This window comes from Balaenoptera borealis (genome assembly GCF_965194805.1).
Source record: "Balaenoptera borealis genome assembly, chromosome: 10".
NCBI classification, from domain to species: domain Eukaryota; kingdom Metazoa; phylum Chordata; class Mammalia; order Artiodactyla; family Balaenopteridae; genus Balaenoptera; species Balaenoptera borealis.
The window spans coordinates 86,447,811-86,472,073 of record NC_138874.1 but is presented as its reverse complement, the minus strand read 5'-3'; the positions used below and the strand labels follow the sequence as shown (position 1 = coordinate 86,472,073).

The 24,263-nt window shown below is 48.6% G+C and overlaps 1 protein-coding gene across 44 annotated transcripts in view; it reads left to right on the top strand.

Moving 5' to 3' along the window:
- The window catches only part of SORBS1 (sorbin and SH3 domain containing 1), a 241,433-nt gene that overhangs the window by 11,988 nt on the left and 205,182 nt on the right, over nucleotides 1-24,263 (top strand). The gene's annotated exons all lie outside the window — the stretch shown is intronic.

The window sequence follows — 24,263 nt, the reverse complement described above, 5'->3', positions numbered from 1 at the left end:
CCGCCCACTGCTGACATCTCCACCTTGGAAGGATAAGGTCAGAGATGTTTGCCATTACCCCTGTGGAGCAGAGGGAAGTGCCAGAGAAGTGCAGAAGGGAGAAGGGACAGAGCCCAGGCCATTTCGCGGTTGGATCCTGGTCTTTTCTTGGCGGTTTCTATCCCTTGGTGATTTGCATTCCCACCATTGCTCAGTCCTGCAAGCAGGTCCATGTAACGTAGCTTTGTGTTCCAGAGGTGCCCATTTTGCTGGATGAGGAGAAAGAGAGCTCTGCTGTTAGCCCCAGGGACGGGATGGTGCCCCGTTTGAGAGGTGAATCCCTGCTTGCACGTGGATCTTTTGTTTAAGAAGTGCTTCAATAGCCACAGTCTCATTTCACTTGTTAAACAAATGCTGGTGAACAATGTAGACATAGGCCCCGCCCTCCTGGAGTTTATTTCCTCATTAACACCCAGAGGGCTGGGCTCTTCCCTGGCAGGCATTCAAGTTTGTTTTGGGTTTTGAGTAGGAAGGTTACAGTGGGACAAAGTATGTGGGGCATGGGGGTAGTGAGGACACTCTAGACATGCATGACCCGTGTGGCAGGTAGTAGAGAGAGGCCAGCGGTGGATCTGAGAAGTCAGGCGTGTAGAAGTCAGATCGACCCAGGACCTGAGAAGTCAGATCGACCCAGGAATGACCTGTGAGCAGTCTGTTCCTGGCAACCTGGATTCTCAACGTGCCATAAAAGTACTGCCTGAGTTCCAATACCAACAAACAGGAGTACTGACTACCGTACCTTAACCTATACTTTGCTCTGCCGATCTCACTCCCATTTGGGCCTTGACTTTTCATCATCGTGGGGATGTTCTAGCTCATGGCAGTTGTAACAGAAATGGGTGGGGACGCGGAAACTCATTACTCATTTATATCATGCCTTGTACATCGATTATTAACATCTGCCTGCGGGCCCACCTTTGAGCTTGGTCTCCCAGTATGAAGGGTCACTAGGACATACCATGTGCAATCCTAACAGTTACCGCCAAACCTGGAGGCTGTGCATGTGAGCAGTTCCCTTGTCTGATGTGTAAATGAATAGACAGTTCATTTGCAGGTTGTTCTCCGCTCAGAGTTGGTCTTTAGTCAGTGCAGATCCAGTGTTGGGTGACTGTTTCCCACAAACACAGAATGATCAGGGGTTGTAGCTGCTGATAACAAATTAACAGGAGAGAAAACGGGAACATTTTCATGGTACGTCGCTATTAGGGGGTCTTTGCAAGACTGCTCTAGCATACATACTGCTGACCTGTCTGTGCTTGGGCCTCTCTTTATAGACAGTGTGCACAGCAGGCAGGATCTGGAAGCCAGGGATGAGGTAAGAAAGGCTGGAATTGGCTCTGGGAGATATGAGTTGCCGCCCCAGTGGCCCGGGCAGTGGGCTTGAGAGCGGGCCAGGGATCTCGAGGGAGAAGTCAAGGCAAAAGTAGGAACTGGGCTGCTTTAAGCAGGACAGAATGAATCAGGCTCCAGAGAAAGCAAAGTCCCAACAGAGACAGAAAATAGAGTAGCTGGAGAGAGCTTGGACTTGAGGGAGCCCAGGGCCTCCACAGGGTTTTGTGGTGGTTGCTGAAGATTAGGCTGCCAGGCCCATGAGCCTGGGCCAAGACGGTCTCGGGCCTTTTAGGACTATTTCGCTTTTGCTTTGTGGGGCCTTTAGTTGGACGTGGTGCAGTAGTGAGCCAGCACCGGCAGGTGTGAGGGGGCGAGGACCCCTAGGAACTGGGAAATGTTAGTCATGCCTGAGCACTGATAGAAGATACGGCTCCTCTTCGAGACAGCTGCTGCAGCAGGAGGCTCCACAGCCCGCCAGCCTGCATTACAACCCACAGTCTTGGTTTTATCTTTAATTATTAAAGTCATGGGCTATTTAAACACTCACCTGAAGCATCATTGTAAATAATTTTCCCTTCTTGGGGTCAAAAGAGCTCCAGTAGGGAAGAGGTTTTGTGGCTGTGCTTCTGGATTGTCCAGGTTGCTCTCGCAAGGAACATACACCTGGGCAACCAGAGCACCCAGAGGATGCCCTTGACCGTGGGTACGCACCTCCTTGGACTGTCTTGCAGATTGGCATTTATTTTGCATAAACCCTTAGTTCAAGGAGTATAGGGTTTTCCTTCTATTGTAGGCAAGGAAGAAGCCACGCTGTTAGAAGATGTAAAATATTTAACACTCTCTTTAAAAAATTAAACTGCCCAGGAGCCTTTGATTGGTGGTGCCCATGGCAACATGCATGGTTTTCAGGAGTGTCTTCCTGTGGCTTTTGGGCTCCTCAGAAGCAGAGGAGGGGTGGGGGAGTTGGGGGGAGGCCGGGGGGAGTCTGCCACTGGCAGGACTGGCTGGGAGGCAAGAGAGCCCACCTGCTTTGCTTGGCTCAGTGGCTGGGCACGTAGCAGGGCTGAGTGACCCCTTCAGAGGCACGAAGCTGGGGGGCAGTCTGTTTTGATAAGTAGAGAGGAGTAAAGGAGAGGAGAGGAACTTGGAGCTTGTTCATTCATTTTGTTTTGTTGGCCTCTGTTAGTCCCCGGCACTTAGGCTTCTCTGTCCAGCCTCAGGACTTCTGTCCGTGCAGTTTCCTTAGCCTGGAGTGCTCTTTCCTCCCTCACCTAGTTAGCTCTGCTCATCCTTCAGGTCTCAGCTGAAGCAGCGTATTCCTGGGGAAGCCTTCTCGGACCCCCCAGAGCAGATTAAATCCCCCTGTTTGAGGCTGTCCTGATTCAGTGGTTTTGGACAGAACATTCTGCACAGCGTTTGTGTCAGCCGCTTTGTTACACTTGTTTGGCCAGTCCTGTTTGTCTGCCTCCCCAGCGGGTCTGTAGGATCCGTGAGGCAAGCAGCCAGGCACTCTGTGCCCAGTGCCTACCTAGCATGTGCCTGGCCCACAGGAGGTGCTCCCTGTGTGTGGAGCAAATGAATTCATTTACTAAGTTTTCAGGTCTGTCCCAGATTCTGGGAATACAGAGGGAATCAAACACCCCTCCTGTCCTCACAGAACTCCTGCCCTAGAGCGGTGGGTGAGCTCTCAAGATCGCTATTGAGAGGCCGAGGGAAAACATTATCAGTTAAAGTTGTATTTATTCTTTAACTCAAATAGAAGAAAGATGTAGCTTTCCTATTTATATTGATAGTAGTCCAGATTTTATCATTAACTTTTGAGTAAATATGCTCAAAGCGAGTTTACTAATAGGAAGGTATGATCAAAAAGTTAGGTGACCGCTGGTCTGAAGGGAGAGATAGGCACGTGGAAGAGTTTTTATGCCAAAGCGTGATGAGCAGTAACTTAGGGCAAGTACAGGGGGCAGTGGGGGCCACACAGGAGGGGAGCTGGACCCAGCCCGGAGGAGGGCATTCCTGCTGAAGGCAGGGTGGCGTGAGAAGGGCAGAGACTTTGATAAGGCTGGAGTATAAGACAGGAGGAGGGCCTGCTGTATGCCCCTCCTGGTGTCGGGAGGGATTGAGAATTGGGAATACCAAAGTGGATGAGACGGGGCCCCTGTCTGCGGGGTGGACACAGTCTTGTGGGGTCTCCTCCTAGAATTGTGCAAATGTGCCTTAGGAGAGAGAGAGTACCTGGAATTCAGAAGAGGGCGGGTATTTTGCTTAGGAGGGCTCAGGCCTAGTTATGCTTCCAAAAATCTCCCATGCCGTAGGTCACACAGCCCCCTTCTCTTCATTGCAGGAGGGGAAGGGGAGAGAGCTGGGGACTGATTTCCAGCCTCTTTCAGAACCCCTGTCAGGGTTTGGCTTCTCCATGACATTCTCCTTCATCTACCCGGGGAGATTTTTACCTTAATGTGATTTAGACACCCCACCCCCACCCCCTGTGGGCTATATTTTCTGGGTTAAAAAGTTGTATATGAACAAGAAAATGGCTCATGGTATATGTGAGTATGCATATTTGATGTGTTCACTTACCTGTGTAATGCTACACACGCCTTTCTTTTTAAGTCCCAGGGCTTGAAGTAATTATGTAATTGGAATCTACATAGTGTGGCTAGATAAGGTGTAATTAAAGAGGAAAGCCTAATTTTGGAAGAATGATAAGAGGTCATTTGACTCATTCTGGGCCCAAATCCAATCTTGGGAGAACAGTAAGAGGTCACTTGGATGAATGGAGCTTGAGGCCACCCAGGAGCCCAGACTGGCCTGCTGGACAGATTATGCTTCAGTTCCCTGTGAAAGCTGTTCACTGAGCGTCTTCTTGGTATGGGTATCGTAGGGGGCCCAGCCAGGAGTAAGGAAGAGAAGGTCTGGATCTTAGGGAGGACACGGGGTGGGGGGAGTGGGACATGGGCTCGAGGACAACTAGGAGATCCTAAGGTGAAGATAGGAAGACTCCTGGGGGTGGAGGGGGAAGGTGGGTAGGGGAGGGAGTCACAGAGCAGGTGGTGTCTCAGTTGTGCCTTGAAGGGTAAGGAGGGTTTCGAGAGCGAGGACAGGAACTTTCTGGCACCTTAGAGGCACTCGGATAATGTTTGTGGAGTGAATGCCAGGCTGAGGCTGGAGCTGGAAGGAACGTGACCAGGTTGTTGGGTGGCTGTTTGTGGTTTGGTGAGGAGGTAAAGCTCAGACAGCTCAGAAGCATGGTGACAACAGGGGCCAGGAGGATGCCAGCCTGAGGCCCTCAAGTCTGGAGAGGGAGGCTTGAAGGGCAACAGGATAGGGAGAAAGCCGGGGAGGGAAGACTTGCCAAGGAGGGAAGTGATATGGGCCAGAGTCTGGGGAGAGAGCCGGGAGGAGAACATCCAGGAGAGAGGGGTAGTGGCGTGTAGGGGAGCAGGGTAAGGCCAGGTGGGCCGGAGCTGGTGAAGCTGTTGCCTGGGCGTTGGGCGTGTAGGGCAGGAGAGGTTTGATCCAGAGGGACAGAGGAGCCGTGGCAGGTTGTTGAATGGGAGAGTGGCATGAAAAAGGCATGCTGTCCTTGTCCCAAGGTGATAGGGACCAGACAGTGGCCCCTTATCACTGAAGAGTTACTGGTCTTGGTGATACGAAGGAGGAGACACGAGGCAAGGGGAGAGGTGGAGGTGACTGTGAGCTTCCCAGCCTGGGAGGATGGTGATGCTTGGGACAGCAGGGCACCTGGCTGGTGAGAAGGAGGGTGTGGGCAGAGGCTTCGTGTGTCTAGAGAGCCCAGAGACCCCTGTTCTAACCCGGCCCTGACTCTGAACTAGCTGAGACATCTTGGGCCAATCCCCTGATCTCCTGAGCTCCTTTTTTTTTGGTCAGTAGGCACCTCTACCCTGTGGTTCCAGCTCATCTCAGACAGCAGAGTCATTTCAGTCCTAGGGTTTGGACAAGGAGAAGGGTCTGGTCTGGAGATCTGTGAATTTGTGAGGCCGCCCCACAGAGAAGAGAGAAGAAGCCGCAGGTTTTTGTCTTCCTGGAGTGGGCAGCGGGGGTGGGGGAGGGGCTCTGGGTGACCAGGTTGGATGAGAAGTTGTGGGGAGAGGACCATCCAGACTCATCCTGCCCTCTCAGGGTGCTTATGAGACTCTGACATAAGGAGTGTATAATGGCCAAGCCTGGACAGTGTTGAGGTCACTACTCCATTCTGGGGTGGAGCAGGGGAGGGGTTAATCGTCCTGGATTCACAAAAAGGAAATTCTCTGGGCAGGGAACTGGTTGTTAGTGAACTCCTGCCCCTCCTCCTCTCCACCTGCCCCTCCCACCCCACTCCCCAAGCCAGCCTTTGGGAAACTCTGGCCTTGGACCTTTAGGAACAGAGTCTGTGCAGAGAAGCCTTCCTGACAGAGGAGGGCTTGGACAGAGCCTTGGGAAAGGAGAGAAGGAAGGACTTTCCAGAAGAGGAGAATGACATGGAGTTACAGTATAAGATTTCAGATGGAGAGTCCAGAAAGGAAGGCACATGTTGTTGTTGTTTTTTTAATAAATTTATTCATTTATTTATGTTTGGCTGCGTTGGGTCTTCATTGCCGTGCGCGGGCTTTCTCTAGTTGCAGCGAGCAGGGGCTACTCTTTGTTGCGGTGCGTGGGCTTCTCATTGCAGTGGCTTCTCTTGTTGCGGAGCACGGGCTGTAGGTGCATGGGCTTCAGTAGTTGTGGCACACGGGCTCAATAGTTGTGGCTCACGGGCTCTAGAGCGCAGGCTCAGTAGTTGTGGCTCACGGGCTTAGTTGCTCCACGGCATATGGGATCTTCCCAGACCAGGGCTTGAACCCGTGTCCCCTGCATCGGCAGAAGGATTCTTAACCACTGCGCCACCAGGGAAGCCCCAGGCACATGTTTTTTGAATACCTAGTGTGTACACCAGCTCTGTGCTGGCTGGTGTCATGATCTTGGTCTCATAATCTTTACATCATTTCTGCCTTTATTATCCCATTTTAGGTAAGGCAACAGGATTAGAGAGATGAACTAATTTGCCTAAGGTCTCAGCAGGGCAGGGTTTCACTTTACTCAGGCCTCTGACTCCAATGGCAACAGAGACCCATTTCTATATTCTGCAGATACTATGTTCTACTGGCTCTCAGGGCAATGTAGGGAAAAAGGGGAATGATTTGTCCTTATGACCCTTATAGTTAAGCACTACTTAAAGTGTGGTCCAGCTGCCCTCCGTGCTGCAGCATTCCAGTACAGCGCCGTGTCTTGGACCTCATCAGGGTCTCAATCCCTCATTTTACAGGTTAGGAAACTGAGGCCCCGAAAGTGAAGGGATATGCCAAGGTCAGGGGCAGAATGTTGATGAGAACTAGAATCTGGAGACTTTGAGATTTTTATGGCTCTTTTAAAGCCTCCCTGTGGAAAAGTTTGTTTTTAGACAACAATGGAAGCCTTTGTCTGGAGAGTTGGTCTGGGTAGGGTTGGAGCTGAAAGGTTCTCTGTGTGTGTGTGTGTGTGTGTGTGTGTGTGTGTGTGTGTGTGCATGTATGTGTTTTCTTTCCTTCACTTTAACCTCAGATGCCTTTGAACCAGCAGGAAAGATTCCTTAAGACCAAAGGTTAAGACCAAAGGCATTTAACAGGTGGAAAGGGCATAGGAAGGAGGGGGAAGATCAGAAGCCACAGAAATAGAAGACTAAAGTCTAGGCTTGGCTAAAAGGGATTTTCCAGGCCTGTAAATAATCACTAACATTTATTGAATCCTCACTGTGTCAGGCAATCTTTACGTGTCATCTTATGTAACTGCCATGGCCTCCCCATGAGATGGGTGCTGTTTTATTGTTCCCATTTTATAGATGAAGGAACTGAGGCTTAAAGAGGCTAAGTGACCTACCTCACGTTGCAGAGTTAGTAAGAGGTAGAGCCAGGACTCCAACCATGATCCATCTGATCAAAAGCTCTGCCTTTAACCCCTAAGGTGTTTTATAGGACTGGGAGCTCCAGATGCCTTGAGCATTTGGGGATGTATAGAATAGCACATTTTAGGGGGGGGATCCCTTTAGCCATGGTTCTCAGCCAAGGCAGTTTTACCCCTACGGAACATTTGGCAATGTCTGGAGTTATTTTGCTTGTCACAGTGTAAGGGGTGCCACTGGCATCTGGTGGGTGGAGGCCAGCCTGCTCCTGCACATCTGACAATGCAGGACAACCCCACAGCCAAGCGTTATCCCACGCCAGATGTCAGTGGGCTGAGGTTGAGGACCCCTGACCTTGTACCTTTACCTCAGGCACAGGGCTAGTGGAAAGCCATCTGGAAAGCCCACCTGAAGAACTTGAGTTGTTCCCTTACCTCCAGGGACTTGTGCTGTACCTTAATGGATGTTTGCAGTTTGGATTCCTCACTGACTGAGCCCCGAGGGGCCAGCGTGGTGGGTGCAGGCCGTGAGGAAAAATTCCAGCAAGGCTGACAGGACAGGGTGGCCCAGGGCTGCGGATGAGCCACAGCCGGTGAGAGGTGGGTGGGGTCCAGTCCGGGCCGCTGAGAACCCATTCAGCTGTTTCTCTGGGTGTAATTGAAATAAGAACTCAGATCCAGCTAATTGTCTATTTTTTTCCTTCATAAATGCTTTTATTAAATTATTGCTACGACTACTCACCATCGATATGTCTGAGAAAGGGGTACACATGTTGCAGATGCACTTGGATGTGACCGTGCCGCTTGCCAGACTCCTTTGTTACTAGTTACTGTTTAATCTAACTCTCGTCTGCCCAGGGCCACTTAGGGCAGAACTGCAAACACACCTGGGAAAGACCAGGGACCCATGGCCTTTACTTAAGCTTCTCTGAGCAGTTTTATCTACACATCGCCGGTGGCGGAGCACCCCCCTTCCCGGTCAGACACAGGAATGGGGTGTGTGTGTGTGTGTGTGTGTGTGTGTGTGTGTGTGTGTGTGTGTGTGTGTGTGTGTGTGTGTGTGTGTGTGTGTGTGTGTGTGTGTGTGTGTGTGTGTGTGTGTGTGTGTGTGTGTGTGTGTGTGTGTGTGTGTGTGTGTGTCCTTGTCTCCAGTGGAATACGTCACCAGGTAAGACTTTTGCCTCAGCAGAAGGCCTCCCCTTGTGACCCTGGTGTCAAGCTTGCCCTCCCTCGCCAATCTTCCCACTGCAGCGCCTTTCCCCTGCCCGCCCCCTTCCCTTCCATCACCCGGGCCCCACCCCAAGACCTCCTTCCTGAAGCTCTTTGGCCACTCCAGCTGCCGGGTCACCTCCCTCCTCCAGACGCCCTCCGCTCAGTGACTCCTTTGGTCGTTTATCCAGTCATTAAATTCTACTCCTCCTGTGTCATCTTCTGACCTCTCCAGTGGTTCACTAACTAGCTGTGTGGCCTTGGGTGAGTCAGTTAACCTCCGGAGAAACAGTGTAGTATTGAACCAGGGTGACCTTAGCTCCCTTGCAGTATCAGTGTGGAATGAGAGGCACAGCTGTCGGATGTGGGGTGTTTCTCTAAGGTTGGTGGAAATTCAGCTTCCCCTTTGATCCCATACAGATTCGTGGAGAACTTGGAACTCCTTGTTAGGAAACTGGCTCCAGACTAAATAAGTAAACTTCTTTAATATTAATTCTTTACTCAGCAAATGTTTGTTGAGTGCCTGCTGTATCTAGGGGGTGTGAGATGGGTCCAGCAGGGCTGTAAGATGGGTCTCTGGGGCATAACCTTCAAGGAGCCCACAGCCTTGTGGGGCTGTAGGTGTGTCTATACAAAACCTTAACAGGGTGGCCTCCAGCATATTGCCCGGTGTCCATCCTTAGTACCTGCTATCACAATTGTGTACACACACACACACACACACACACCAAATTTCCATAAGAGGTGGAATTTTTTCAGTCTTCTTCACTATGTGCCTAACACATAATGAGCAGTCAGTAAATATTTGTTGAATGAATGCAGTAAAGAATGGCACCATTTGACTTGGATTTTGGAGGAAGTGTAGGAGTTAGACCTACGTAGATGGGGCTCTGGCCAGGGGTGGGGTGGAGCAGGAGGAAGAAATGGTGTGAGCAAATGCACAGGGATAGCAAAGCCCAGGGCATGCCGGGTAACTGCAGGTCCTTTGGGATGGGACCATGCAGGATGCAGAAAGACTGGAAAGGTGAGTTGAGGCCAGAGGGTGGGGAGTCTTGAATTCAAGCTTATTTATCCTACAGTTGATGACCTCACCTTCCAGTTTCCCAGGGTGGCTTTGCCTGTTGCCCCAGCGTGATTATTAATAGAGCCCCCTTTCACTCTCAAGTGTCCCTATCTGGATGATAGTCATACGGTCCTGGTATCCTAAAGGCTGTGGGGAGCCCTGGGTGGGACGCGTTCAGGCTGGCCTTGGGGAGGTCAATGCCCATGGTACTTGGTGGAGCCTGGAGGCTGGGGACGAGACACCTCGAGTCCAGGTAATTCAGGCCTGAGCCTGAGGAGTTGTGGTGACACCTGAAAGGAGGAGATGGTGACAAAAGAGACGAAAAGCCGAAGTGACACCACACATGGTCCCTAAGATTACTCCAAAGCGGCTCTTCCAAAGATAGACCTGCATCCTGGATAAGCGGTTTTCTAACCGGAAGTTAGGACTGATAAGAAAATCTACGTTGCGCCCGTTTCCTGAGCAATTAAAAGTCAGAAAAGCTTCTTCCCAGCCTCCAAAACATTCTGGTGCAACACACTGGTATTCACTTTCCTAAACCCCAACATTGTTCCTTGGAATTTAAAATAGGTTATGAATGTGCCTGATGTCAGGGAAGATAAATCTGTGAGGAGGACTGTAGTCAATACATTTCCTTTTTAAGTAGAAACAATATAAAGAGCTTAATTCAGTCCCGAATCAATCTCACTTTGTTGCCATGATTGTGTAAAACCTGAACTGCTTTATGTCTGTCACACTGTTTATATTCCCCCAGTGTTCCCTATCTCAGCTGGCCTCACAAGGAGTCAAAGCCTTTTTAGGCCATGCATGGCTCTCTTCTCTCAGGGTTGTTTTCTTGTCTGCTGCAAGAGGGTTATGCTGTGAGTAATGATTTCATTTAATCTCTAGGGGTGCTTTTCAGGGTGGCTGTTCGATGGTGCCCCCTCATGAGCTTCCTTTGTCCAAGAGAGTTGGAAGGCTAAATTCTTTAGCTTTTTTCCCCCCATTAAAAAGGTGATTACATTTTTAAATGGTTGCTACATACACATGGTTCAGAAATCAAAACACTGTGAAAATGTGTGCATTGAGAATTTTCATTCTCACCCCTGCCGTGTCCACTTCCCTTCCTCCCCCAACCTGGTTCCCATTAGGTGGGCTGAATATACATTCCAGTTGCCCACGACAGTCCTAGTTTATGTTCTTTGTCCCAGTGAATTATCAGTAACACCTTCTTTCATGCTCAAAAGTATCCCAGTTTAGGTGATAAATGATATACTCCCCTAAAGATTAGATTCCCCTAAAGATTATTATTTCTTTTTAGTCTCTTATGTAGTCCTTCCAATATTTCTATATGCAGATAGATACATAAGGGAGGTGATATACATTGCCTTTGTCACTTAACGGTATGTCCTGGAAAACTCCTTATCAGTAGAAATGGAGTTTCCTCATTCTGTTAAACTGTCTTTGGATAGGAGTGTTTGTAGAGACTGGTAGGCAGTGACCTTTCCCTTGGTTTATCAATTTAACTGCTGTTTAAGAGTTGCTTCTGTTTACCTAGGGAGAAACAAAAGGCTGTGGGAAATGAAGCCAGCTTCCTTCACTAGGAAAGCCAGTTCCGTAGTAAATTCATCCAGGAAGCATTTATTAAGCACCAGCTTTATGCCTAAGATGGTGTTAGGCACTTTGGATGAAATGGGTCCATCCTTCATCTCCAGTTGCCTAAATGCTTCAAGATCCAGCTCACATACCTCATCCCCTCATGAATCCTTCCCTGATTCCCTAGCCAGAACTCTTTGTCATCCCTGTGCCTCTGCTTACCCATCCATTGTCCGTCCACCCACCCATCCATCCATCCATCCATCCATCCATCCATCCACCCATCCATCCATTTACCCATTTCATGAAGCAGCCTCTACCGAGTGCTTCCTTGTGCCAGGACCTGTGCTAGAGATGAACCAGATGATGAGTCCCTTGCTGTCGGAGACAGAGAGAGACAGGTGAGTGAACAGGCGATTACAGTGCAGTGTCGTAGCTGCAGATCACAGCAGCATCATTGCTCAGCTTGTGGGGAAGCACAGAGAGACGGATGCCTGTTTACTGTTGAGCGTGGGGGAGTTGGGGAGGCTTTCCGAAGACACTTCCCCTAATGGGACTTGCTTTTTACTTTCTACTGTAAGTATTTGCCTTATCTTCACTGGTACACTGAGGTCCTTCCTGTTCTCCTCAGCTCTGGACCCTTCTCCTGTCACTTCGACCCCTGGTGTAGTGCCCTGCATTTAACAGCCACTCAGGCATTTACTAAGTGAAAAAAGAAGCCCAGATTAATTAGCCTCAAGGATCCTAACATGAAAAAGGGTAGGTGAGATGTTCTTCGCTGCCCTTGGCCTTCGTGGTTTATCTAGGCAACTGGTATCCTCAAAGGTCTCTCTAAATTAGGGCCTGCCCCTCCCGTCTGTCTTCTTTTTTTTTTTCCACACTAAGCGGTCTCTGTCCCCACTCTATCCATTACCATTGCCATGACTGAAGAGGAAGAGCTGCGTGAATGGAGCCCCAAGTCCCACCCCTTCTTTGGTCTTGGTTTCCCCCTTGGAAGGAGGGGGGTTAGGGTCCAACCCCTAAGGACACTGCACCTCTGACATTTAGGAAACAATACTTTCAGGAATCAGCCTGGTGCCTCAGCCAGCTCCTTCTTTTATCTTCTAATAAATCCAGCTTCCCTTGAAGTTTCCTGGTGCCACAGGGGGTGGTCCGTGCATGATAAGAGATGGCCAGGCCAGGAAGATGACCTTTTAATAAAGTTGAAAGGGCCACCGGGAGAGCGGGGATGACGGGCCGTGTGGCCGTGAGCCGCTATGCTGTGTGCTGTGCTTGGCACTGAAAGAAGATCCAGGTAATGGCTGCAGCTGCTGCTGCAGAGGAAACCAAGAGAGGCGGATTGTCACAGGAGAGGGTTCTGGCCGAATGGTAGCAGACGTTTCCCTGAAACTGTGCCGAGCAGCCTTTCGTGGGAAGAGGTAAGGTTTGTTTGACAACTCATCCTCCCCTCTCTTGCCCTCCTTTGTTCTTTCTGCAGTAGCTTTGCACAGGAAATAGGAAAGCAGGCCAGTGTTTCTCTGGTTAGTCCATTTTGGACTGACAATTAGAGTTTGCCTGTGTGCCTGGCCCTGCACTGCGTCTCTTACATTCCATTAAAGCAGTGGTTCTTCTGCTTTGGGGAGCATCAGAATCACTTGGGGTACTTGTTAAAAATGCATATTCCTCCCTGGTGGGACCCAAGAATCTGTATTTTCAACACTGTCCCCTAGGTTTGTACAGGTTGTCTGAATATCTTCAGCTGCTTGTAACAAACTACAACCGAGATTGGCCAGCAGTAGGGAAACTCATCGTCTCTCAAACAGGAGTGGTGCCCTACTCAACTCCACGACCTGCCATTCATGTGGCCTGCACTGTGAATTATGCCCCCCTCCCCCCAGAGCTGTGCAGTGGGGGCGATCCTGAATCCAGAGGTTGGGTGGGCTTTGGGGTTAATTCAGTGGCCCGTGATGTTAATTCAGTGGCTCCGTGATGTCAACAGGGCCCCAAGTTCTTCCCATCTCTGCCATCTTGGGTGCTGGCTTCATCTGCAAGCTGGGAATAAGACGGCTGCAGCATTTCCAAACATTTTAGTCAGACGTAACCACATCCAGAGGAAGAAGGACATAGATCAATTCCTGGCTCTCTCTCAGGCATCTGAGGCACCTCCAGCACCTTCCACGATGCCTCCTTGGCTGGAGCTGGGTCCCATGACCACCCCAGGCCAATCACTGTTCACCAGGAGGCAGCCGCACTTCTGGAGCCATCTGGAGCGGGGCTGGGTACCTGGACAAAGTGGAGGGTCTGTTAGGAAGGAAGAAGGACCAGGGACTAGGGGCTGGGGAGGAAACCACCAGGGCCCAGCGCACAGGTGGTTTGCAGACCACAGGCTGAGAAACGTTGCCTGACGTCATCCTGAAGGGCTGGGGCTGTTGGTAAGGTTCTCTCCGTCCTGCAGATGAGGAAATGAGACTCACCGAGCTCCAGTGACTTGGAGATAACACGTCGCCAGAAGGGAACTGGGGTGTTTGAGAGGCCTTTTTAGCCCTAGGAGAGCAGTAATCATCCTTTTTTGCTTTCCTGAGGTGTCAAAGCAGCCTCCTTCATTTCTGATTTCTCCTCCGACTGCAATTATTCACGGCTGGAGGCCTATGGGAAGAATTCTCTGGGCACAAAAAAAACTGTATATTGTGCTTCCCCCATGTCCGTGTGCCCAAAAGCAGTTGAAAAAATAGTTAGCTCCAGTTTTGGGGGGCTACCCCTGTCAGCCCCTGTGCTAGGTGTAGTAGCTACATGATCTTGAATCTTGGCAACAACCTCTTCAGTTAGGCTTTATTTTTTATTTATTTTTAAATAATTAATTAATTAATTAATTAACTAATTAATTAATTAATTAATTATGGCTGTGTTGGGCCCCCGTTTCTGCGCGAGGGCTTTCTCCAGTTGCGGCGAGCGGGGGCCACTCTTCATTGCGGTGCGTGGGCCTCTCACTGTCACGGCCTCTCCTGCTGCGGAGCACAGGCTCCAGACGCACAGGCTCAGTAGTTGTGGCTCACAGGCCCAGTTGCTCCGCGGCATGTGGGATCCTCCCAGACCAGGGCTCGAACCCGTGTCCCCTGCACTGGCAGGCGGACTCTCAACCACTGCGCCACCAGGGAAGCCCCAGTTAGGCTTTATTATCTGTATTTTCCGGATGGGGAAACTGAGGCTCAAGAAGGTGAAGCTGACTGGTGGGTCACACAGTTTGGTGGTGGAGCCAGGATGGTTGACCCTCTGCCTCAGTCGGTGCTCCCCTGCTCCACACGGCGGCTTCTCAGCGGCTGCCAGCCTGGTTATGCCCCGGAAGGAAGGTTCTCAGGGAAAGGGGTTTTAGTGTCAAAACAGTTCCAGAGGAGCTGAATGTTTCCTGTGGGAGTAATTCTCAGGACACTAGGAAAAATATCCTGAGCATAATAAACACAAGAAAGAAACAGGAAATCTGGTTTTGGTATATAGCAGCTAAAATGTGAATAGGAAAAACTCCCCAAGGAGCCCAAAGGTTTGTTGGATTTGAAAATGGAAGGCCCTGACTTAGAGGGTAGGAAAACCACCCTGGGTTCTTGAGACGGTGGGTCAGTGGTGGACAGTGTGGCAGCGAGAAGGAGAGCTGGCTGCAGAGTCTGAGTGTGAAAGCCTCACTTTCCCCCCAGTCCTACTTTTGTGCTGTGTGACCTTGGGCAAGTCACTTAGCCTTTCAGAGAAAATGGGGTCCTGGCTGGCACCTCGCCAGGCAGAGGGAACAGAGAGGTCAAGGGTGGGGCGAGCCTTGCCAGCTGGGCAGGACTTGCAAAGGTGAAAGTGTCAGGGTGTCAGCACCCTGAGTAGTGCAGCTCTAAGGTTGTGAGCTCTTAGTCATCTCCAGCACAGGGGCACATCACAGCCGGTGGAGGGCAGGTGTCTGGCTGTGGCCTCATCTCAAGGAGAAATCAGCTTTGCCTGAAAAGCCTCCTTTTTAAGCTCTGGATGTTTGGAGTCCCTTCCTGGGTGTGTTGCCTGGCCTGTACCTTGAGGAGTATTGTCCGCAGATGCCCAGGAGGAGAGGGCAACAGTACGAAGTGGGCAGAGATAAGTGCCCTGGGCTCAGTTCAGAAGGTACAGACCATGGCTACTGTGGGAGGACCCCGGGGGCTCTGGAAGCTGTGGATACGCTGGGAGGAGGGAGCTGACAATGTGTTGATGATGGACTACAGGTGTGTGTGGGTTTGGGAAAATCGACAGGTGAGGCCCTTTCCAAGTGCAGCCAACAGACCTCTCTGATGGCGGTAGCAACGGAGAGACGATGACTTGACTTTTCAAATATGAACAGAGGAAATAATAGGGGTTTTTCTTTTCCCCAGGGAAGCACATCTGCAGCTTCGTAGGGTTTTGAGTCTGCAGTGATGTATTTAAGATTAGCTTCTCCCAAAACCATAATTCAAAAAGACACATGCACCCCAATGTTCATTGCAGCACTATTTACAATAGCCAGGTCATGGAAGCAACCTAAATGCCCATCAACAGATGAATGGATAAAGAAGATGTGGTACATATATACAATGGAATATTACTCACCCATAAAAAGGAATGAAATTGGGTCATTTGTAGAGACGTGGATGGACCTAGAGACTCATACAGAGTGAAGTAAGTCAGAAAGAGAAAAAAAAATATCGTATATTAATGCATATATGTGGAATCTAGAAAAATGGTACACATGAACCCATGTGCAAGGCAGAAATAGAGACACAGATGTAGAGAACAAACGTATGGACACCAAGGGGGGAAAACGACGAGGGGGTGGGGTGGGGGTTGGGATGAATTAGGAGATTGGGATTGACATGTGTACACTGATGTGTATAAAATAGGTAACTAATAAAAAATAAAAAATAAATAAAAGATGAAAAAAAAAAGATTAGTTTCTCCCTCTCATCCTTCCTGCCCCCTGCCATTTATTGAACACATTGTAAACATTTGTTGAGCAACTTCTGCTTGGCAAACTGAGCTTGGGGCCCAGGTTTCAAAGACCAAAATCATTGCCCTTGAGGAGTCTCCTAGGTAAACAGGATAATTACAAAGCTGGGTGATAAGTGCTAACAGGCATGTACAGGGTCCTCTGGGAGAGTTAGGAGGGAAGGACAGTTATTTCTCAGAGGAGGTGACACCTGAACTGGGGCTGGAAGGCTTGGGTGGGGAATGTACCAGGTGGCCCAGCCTTTTAGAAGGCATTGTAGGCAGAGGTAGGTAATAGCTTTCATCTGACCATAACCAAGTTCATGAGCGCCTGCTATATGAGTGGTGATGCAGAAATGAATGGGACTCAGTCCCTGCCCTGCAGATGCTCACAGGCAGAGGTGACTAGGAAATGACTGTGCAGGTGACATTGTGACTGGGACATGGACAGAGTCCTGTGGAAACATATGGGCCCCCTTAACTCAGTTATATTTGCTTATCAGTCTTCCTGCTGGGGGACCCTTTGCAGGTTCTTTGATTGCTTCTCACGAGTGAAGAGCTCTGTTTAAGAAGCTAGGGGGTAGCTCCTCTCCCCATTCATATACTGTCAGACTCTTGGGTGTGGGTCCTGGGATTCTGCTTCTAACAGGCACTGCAGCTGACGCTTAGACATCTTAGAGTTTGGGGAGCTGGGCTACATGATTTCAACCTCTAATCCTTTCAGCCCTAATCTCCTCAGCCATATATATGACCACAGGAACTGGAAAAATAAAATATTCGCTCACTTGATGTTTTATCCTAGGTCTGATGCCTTCAGCAAACTGGTCCATAGTTTAGGTGTCCTAATTCTTGATCGTGTGTGCTTGTGAACTGTTCAGCAGGCTGGCTTTGATATTCCTTGAAGAAGAAAAGCCTTGTTAACATGCACCTGAACGTGACCGTCAGAATCTGTTGATGAGCTGAATCATTGCAGTAAACACCCATCTCAGCTTTTCAACGCTGGCTTTGGAGTGTTTGCCCGGCTTCCCTTTTCTGAGTCACTCTGCCTCGGCTCCTGCATTCTGACGAGGTCATTTGCATTGTCTGGAGCCATGGAGCCACAGGTTTCATCTTCTCTTTGACAAATGGCATCTCCGCTTTGCTTCCCCTCCCATCATGATCATCTTTGTGAAGTTATTAAGGGAGGCTCACAATTTTTTAATAGCTGCTACGTGTGTGTTCCCCTTGTTTTTGGTATTGTGTCTGAAAACACAGTTTTTAGTGTTCAAAGCAAGTAAATTAGGGCTTTATATGGCTGCCTGCGAGTCGTCTCCAGTTTCTTATCCTTTCCCCTCAGAAATCTCCTAATAGCCCCTAAGATTCCACAGCGCTGGTGACTTTGAGAAGCTGTTGCCTGAAAACCACTCTCAGCCTGACCCCTTCATATCACTCAGGCGTGAAAGAAATGGTCTTAGGTGAGGGCGTTGTATTTTGGCCCTTCGTAAAGATGAAACCTTGGCACCTAGTATTTTAGATCTTAAAAGTTAAGATCTTGGTTCACTTCTCATTCTGTTAATCTGTGCTGTGGTTTTCCTTGTGAAGCTTGACCTGTAAACACAGAATTTTACACTAGTAAATTCTGGTGAAGCCCTCCACATTACCCAGGTGGAAGAAATCCAGAGCTGTCCTGAAACTGCGAAAAGTGGTAAATGTAGGTGTGCTGCCCCAGAAGACAGGGCCGGCGTGACTCTTCCCTGTATTCCCCAAGGTTCTTGTGCAGTCCTCTGCCCACAGTGGGTGCCCAATAGGTGGCTGCTGGAAGAATGAATTTTAAAAATATGATAGACCAGTAATTAAACTGGTGAAGGCATGGAATTAAAAGGGGGGGTGGATCAGTGTGATTTTGAATTTGCCCTTGGATCTTCGTTAAGTTTAATTTTCATGGAAATACCAGTTAGATGCGGGATTAGTTAGTTGCAGTGCAGACTGGCAGAGAGGAGAAGAGGCAGACGTCGTTGGCATTTTAAGTACTTTGGTACCTCTGTTAGTTGTTTATTATTTGCCAGTCATTTTGTTAGATAATTCCCAGGGACTGACTGATGAGCCCCTTCATTTTGTGTCCAGGGAAACTGAGGCACAGGAGTGAAGTAATTTCTCTAAATTTATATGGTGAAGCTGTTGGCAGGCTAGTTGACCCATACTCAAGAAGGATTTAGAGAGTACCTCTTCTCTACTGGAATGCACGAGAATCAAAGTTTAGCTTTGCAAAAATTGTTAGAGGTAAAGGAGGTTCCCTTGGAACGTAGAATTGCTTTGTAACATTTCTGTCCCTTGGCTTGTTGGCTTTTGCTGGTGTCTCTCCAAGGAAGGGGAGCTCACTACTCACTGAGGCAATTCATTTTATTTTTGAATGCTTCTAATTATTAGAATTCTTTAATATGAGCTGTCATCAACTTGTCTTATAATTTTCTCCTTTGGGCACCATGTCTCAGTAACAAGATAGACAAGGTTCTTGCCTCCTGGAGTCTGATATTAGTATAGTAGAAGGAGCATTGAACTAGATGTCAGCAGTACAAGGCAAAGACATTTATTTAAAGAAAAAGAAAGAAATGAAAGTTTTGTATCACTTGCAACCTGTATGAACTTGGCTAAGACACTTGAGAGTCTGTTCTCACTTCATTTTGCAGAAGACATTATCCCACTGGACCTTCCGAAGCAGTGAACGTTCACTGGGGTGACGTGCCTTGTAAAATGTTAATTGTTGTCTGTTACAAAGAGTAGTGGTAGCTCTTGCTTCCAGAGCAGCAGTTCTCGAAGCGTGGTCCTTGGGCCAGCAGCATGAGCATCACCTGGGAACCTGCTAGAAATACAAACTCCTCAGCACCACCCCAGAACTGCTGACTCAGAAACTCGGGGGTGGGGTGGGGCTTGAAAATTGTTTTAAAAGGGTTCCAGGTGAGTCCAATGCCTGCCCTTGTTGGAGAGCTACTGTGGACCAGGGCAGTAGTTCTCAGCCGTCACTACATATTGGATTCACCTGAGAGAACCTGTACGTGCTGCGTCCTGACGAGGTAGGTCAGAATCTGAAGGCGGGGCTCGTGCAGAAGCTGCTTGTGTGATTCAGCTCTGCAGCCAGAGCTGGAGAGGCCAGGAGTTGTGAGGGTGAGGAGCACAGACGGTTGAGCTGCCCAGTTTGGTTTGAGTCTTGGCTCTGCCTCTTATCAGCTCTGTGGCTTTTGGCAAGAGGACTCTGGCCTCAGTTTGCTTGTCTGCGTAAAAATGCCCATCCCTCAGGGTTGTCGTGAGAGTCATGTGGGATGATGTAAGTATCCGAGGATGTGTCCTGGCTGTGGTGAGCAAGGACGGAACTTATTGGTGGTGGCCCTGGGTATTTGAAGCTGATGGTTCTCATTTCTCCACACTAAGGCTCTTTACCTCTTCTTTCTAGGGCGTAATTTCTAGCCCCCTCTTTTGGGAAACCCCATTTTGTCCATGACTCTCTTTAAAAGGCAGTGTCCCATTTGACAATACCCATCACAATTACAAATGCAGCCACTTTTTGTCCTTGTAATTCCAGTTTTTGGAATTTGTTCTACAGGTATGTCTGCATATGTGAGAAATGATGTGTTTGTTTCTTACAACATGATTTGCAGAAGCAAAAGACTGGGATAACCTAAATGTTCAACAATCTAGGGTCTCCAAGCTTTTGAACCCTGTGTGGCTACGGAAGAGAATGAGGCTGCTTCTCAGGTACTGGCATAGAACTCTGTAGGATATGTTTTTTAAGTGAAAGAGGAGAATATATGTTTATTTGCTTGTCTATACATGCAGTGCATTTGAAAGAGTACAAAAGAAATGGGTGATGTTGGTTGCCTCTGAGGAAGAGACTGGGTGGAATAAAGATTTTTCGCTATAAACTATTGGGTGCTTTTTATTTATTTATTTTTAAAATATATTTTTGGCTGTGTTGGGTCTTCGTTGCTGTGCACGGGCTTTTCTCTGGTTGCGGCGAGCGGGGGCTACTCTTCCTTGTGGTGCGCGGGCTTCTTACTGTGGTGGCTTCTCTTGTTGGGAGCACAGGCTCTAGGCGCACGGGCTTCAGTAGCCGTGGCTCATGGGCTCCAGAGCGCAGGCTCAGTAGCTGTGGCACGCGGGCTCTAGAGCGCAGGCTCAGTAGTTGTGGTGCACGGGCTTAGTTGCTCTGCGGCATGTGGGATCTTCCCGGGCCAGGGCTCGTACCCATGTCCCCTGCATTGGCAGGTGGATTCCTAATCACTGCGCCACCAGGGAAGCCCCGGGGTGCTTTTTAAATGCTGTGATTTTAACCCATTAAAAAATTAAAAGTATGGTGTCCTAGCTGAATCCTGCGCTCGTGGCCTGACCATTGTGGGATAGAGTGGGAGTATTAGCATTTTTTTCCATGAACTGGACCCTGTCCTACTTTTGATGCCATTTAAGATTGCATTACTCTTGGCACTGTGAGCTCCGATGAACCTTGTGGTCCGAGACAGCACCCAGCTCTGTTTCACGTGGATGGTTGCCAGGGCAGGTCTCATGGACTCGAGGAAGTTTCGAACTGCCCCCGCCCAGCCTGTACTTGCACAACAGGCTTTGTTTTTGGCCCAGAATGCTGGGCTGTCAGGACCGTTTGAATCTTGATTCTACCGGCTATAACGTTAGCTCCTCTTTCCTGTTTTGTGCCGTCTGGGGAGTTGATGAGCCTGCCTCCTGAGTCTGTCTTTAGTCAAGTCATTGTTGAGAAGACGTTGGACAGGGCGTGGCGAAGAATCGAACACTGTGTTGTGCTGTCGGTAACCTTTCTCTAGCTCATCATCAAGCCACTGGAGACACCAGTGTACACATCTTAGAGTGCTGACCCCTGGGCTAATAGGAAGACAGACCAGGAGCTCAGTCAGGTGTAATGAGGGCCGTGTGCAAAGTACAGTGATGGCCCAAAGAGGGAGTGATGTACATTCTGTAGGGGTAGTTGTTCAGCTGGCTAGATGGGCATACACTTGCACAAGCTGCTTGACTATTTCACTAACTTATCTATAAATGAATCACAAGAGTTTTTAAAGATGCTTTGCTGAAGTCAAGATACGTGATAGCTTTCGCATTTCACCTGGTCTACAAACTTAGTAATCACAACAAGGAACAACTGGTTGCTTTTTGGTTCAGATTGGTTGTCGTGGACTCACATTGCCTCTTCCCCATGTTCATTCCTTTCTAAATGTCCTCAAACCATTTGTTCTATACTTTTGCCAGGAATCATTGTGTGTAGTTATCAGGGCTTTTTTTTTTTTTTTTTTTTTTTTTAATTTTTTATTTTTGGCTGCGTTGGGTCTTCATTGCTGTGCACGGGCTTTCTCTAGTTGCGGTGTGCAGGCTTCTCATTGAAGTGGCTTCTCTTGTTGTGGAGCACGGGCTCTAGGTGCACAGGCTTCAGTAGTTGTGGTGCATGGGCTTAGTTGCTCCACGGCATGTGGGATCCTCCCAGACCAGGGCTCAAACCCGTGTCCCCTGCATTGGCAGGCGGATTCTTAACCACTGCGCCACCAGGGAAGCCCTATCAGGGCTTTTTATTTGTAGATGTCAGGATCACTCACTTTCCTACTTTAAAATCAGGACATTTGCCCCTGTCTCATGCCATCAGGCGCCTTTCTCCTTTTGTGATTTTGAAGTTGATCAATTGCAGTCCTAAGAAACTTTTATAGTCAGTTAAATATGCATGAAAGAAATTATACGTTGTCTAAATAAAATTTGGAACCACATCAAAAAGTGGACGGAATGCTAAAATAAATCAGTCATGGCACAACACTCCAGCCCAGCCCCTGTTAACATTTTGGTGTTGTTACTGCCAACTATGTGAAAAATAATCAAAGCTTACAATCAGACTGCTTGGAACGGCTATGGTTTACAGGGGGGAGCCTGACGCCTAAGCTAATGAGTAAAGTTTTTAGAGGAGCATGATTCAAGGGTGTTCAGCGGGTAGTGGAAGCATCAGGAAGAAAGGGGTCAGCTTCATCTGGGCAAGGAGGTGGCTAGGAAAGGCTCCACAGGATAGATGACCCTTGATAAGTAAGCAGAAGTAGTAGCTGGAGGAAAAGACGACAGAATTGTATATAAGCCACAGTCATAATCATGTGCTAAATGTACATGAAAAAAAACTGCAAGGAAATGTCCCCGAATAATACCACAGTAGGAATGTTGGTGAGTGTGGTTTTATTTTCTCTGTTTCCCAAATGGGAGTATATTGCCTCTCGTTAGTATTTTTCTTAACACCACACACATGTGCCCGGTCTTCAGCGACTCAGGGTTAGCAGAACTTGGCTGCAGGCCTGCTGCAGAATCGGGAGCTCGGGGCCAGGCTGGCAGTGCTCATGCAGCCCTGTCATTTCCATTGGTGGTACCTGAGGTTGAAGTAGAGAAGCTAATAATACAAGTCAGACCTTGCTTTTCTGTGCTGAGGTCTTACGTAGCAAGTTACTTTCAGAATGTTCCAGCGCCAAAGCTTGAGATAATGGTTGGGGAGGTAAGTGACGTCATTGGGGGCACAGAGAATGTTTACGTGCAGACTTCTCCCTTCCCGCTTCCCTCACTTAAAAATCATGAAAAGCAAATAGGTATTTACTGCTGTCGTTCCCTGTGATATTTCTGGCACGTAGATTTTCCCACCCCCAGCATTGATTTCCACTGACCAGATCCATACACAGAAGGGAGGGGCACCTGGAACTGGGGAGGGCCCTGCCACAAGTCCCCCAGATATTGAGTCCTGTCTGATTCAACTCTACCACCAGGAAGAGGAGAAGAGTTGTTGGACTTTCCTGGGTCCAGATTTTGGCTTTGCCTCTCGCTGTGAAACTGTAGGCAAGGTCTTTGAGCTCAGCTTTTCATCATTAAATTGGGATGATAAAATTGACCTCACATTTGTAAGGATTGAACTAGGTACTTAAGTACTGGTCTAATACCTGACCTATGAACAGGTGCTGATACATCGTGGCTACTCTTATTATTATTATTTGATTGTCAGCCCCTCAGGTGTGTCCTATATGTGGTCGTGCAGAAAAAACTCTGGCCCTGCTCTCATTATCAGTGCTTTGCACCCATGATTCTGCGTATTGACATGAAGTTGGCAGGGAGTGGGGTGCTAGTAGTTGTGGTTCAACAACGTAAAATAGTGTTCGGCAGAATTTCACTTCAGAGGTCACTTTTTTACAAAAGACTTTTTACAAGATCCCCCAGGGGCGGACTTCATTGAAATTCCAGGTGCTCTGTATACATCAATAAAAGCTGTGTTAAAATGAGAAACATGCATATGTTAAATAGGGGCTCAAGAAATATGTGTTGATTGACTAGAAAAACAAAAAAGGGAATAATTAGGAGCTGGGAAGAAGAAAAGGGAGAGGAGGAGGCCCCTGTGGGTTGGATCTTGGGACCATGGAAAAGCTTCCTCCCCCCTTCCTGTCTCTCTCTGACCTATAACCACACTGGGACCTGGCTCTGAGCTTTGAGGGCCTGGAAACTTGTCTTAAAGTTAGTGATGTGACTTCATACTTTTTTTTTTTCTGGACAGCCCCAGTTTTCACTTTTCTACCACTCTGAGGTCCTGCTGAATTCCAGATTCAGTGTTACTGGTGACCAGAAACAAGATAAAACTAGGGAAGTAAGGTTTGCCCTCTATCAGGAGGACCTGAAGGGTGGGAAGACTCGCTCAGAAACTGCCGGAGAAAAGATGATGAAAGAGTTAACTAGTCTCCATTTGTCTGCCTCTTAAGATGAAAAAGTCATCTCTAAATTAGGGCTGACCTATTCAGTTGCGTGGAGCAAGCGCTCTGTACGCCATCCACCTCTGCCTGCTGTTAAATACTGGCTGTATCTGAAGGTGTGGTGTGATCTTCAGTCCTCTCCCTCCATTCTTACCCTGTCACGGCTGTTTGGGGACTGGGAAGACAAGGGGTCAAGCAAAAGGGGGAATCTTAGTTCTGAGGTCTGGCACACAGTAGGTGTTTAATAAACATTCTTCCATCTCATCCAGTGCAGGACCCATCTGCGGTAAGTACATCAGATTCAGGGCCTGGATAGAACTGGAACTATCCTTTGTGTGTTTGTGTCTTTTTAACAGTAGGGTAGGTGGTATTTGGAATATTCAGGTTAGTATAATATATAAAAAACACTCAATATCTTTTTGTAGAAATGTCCATTTTAACAC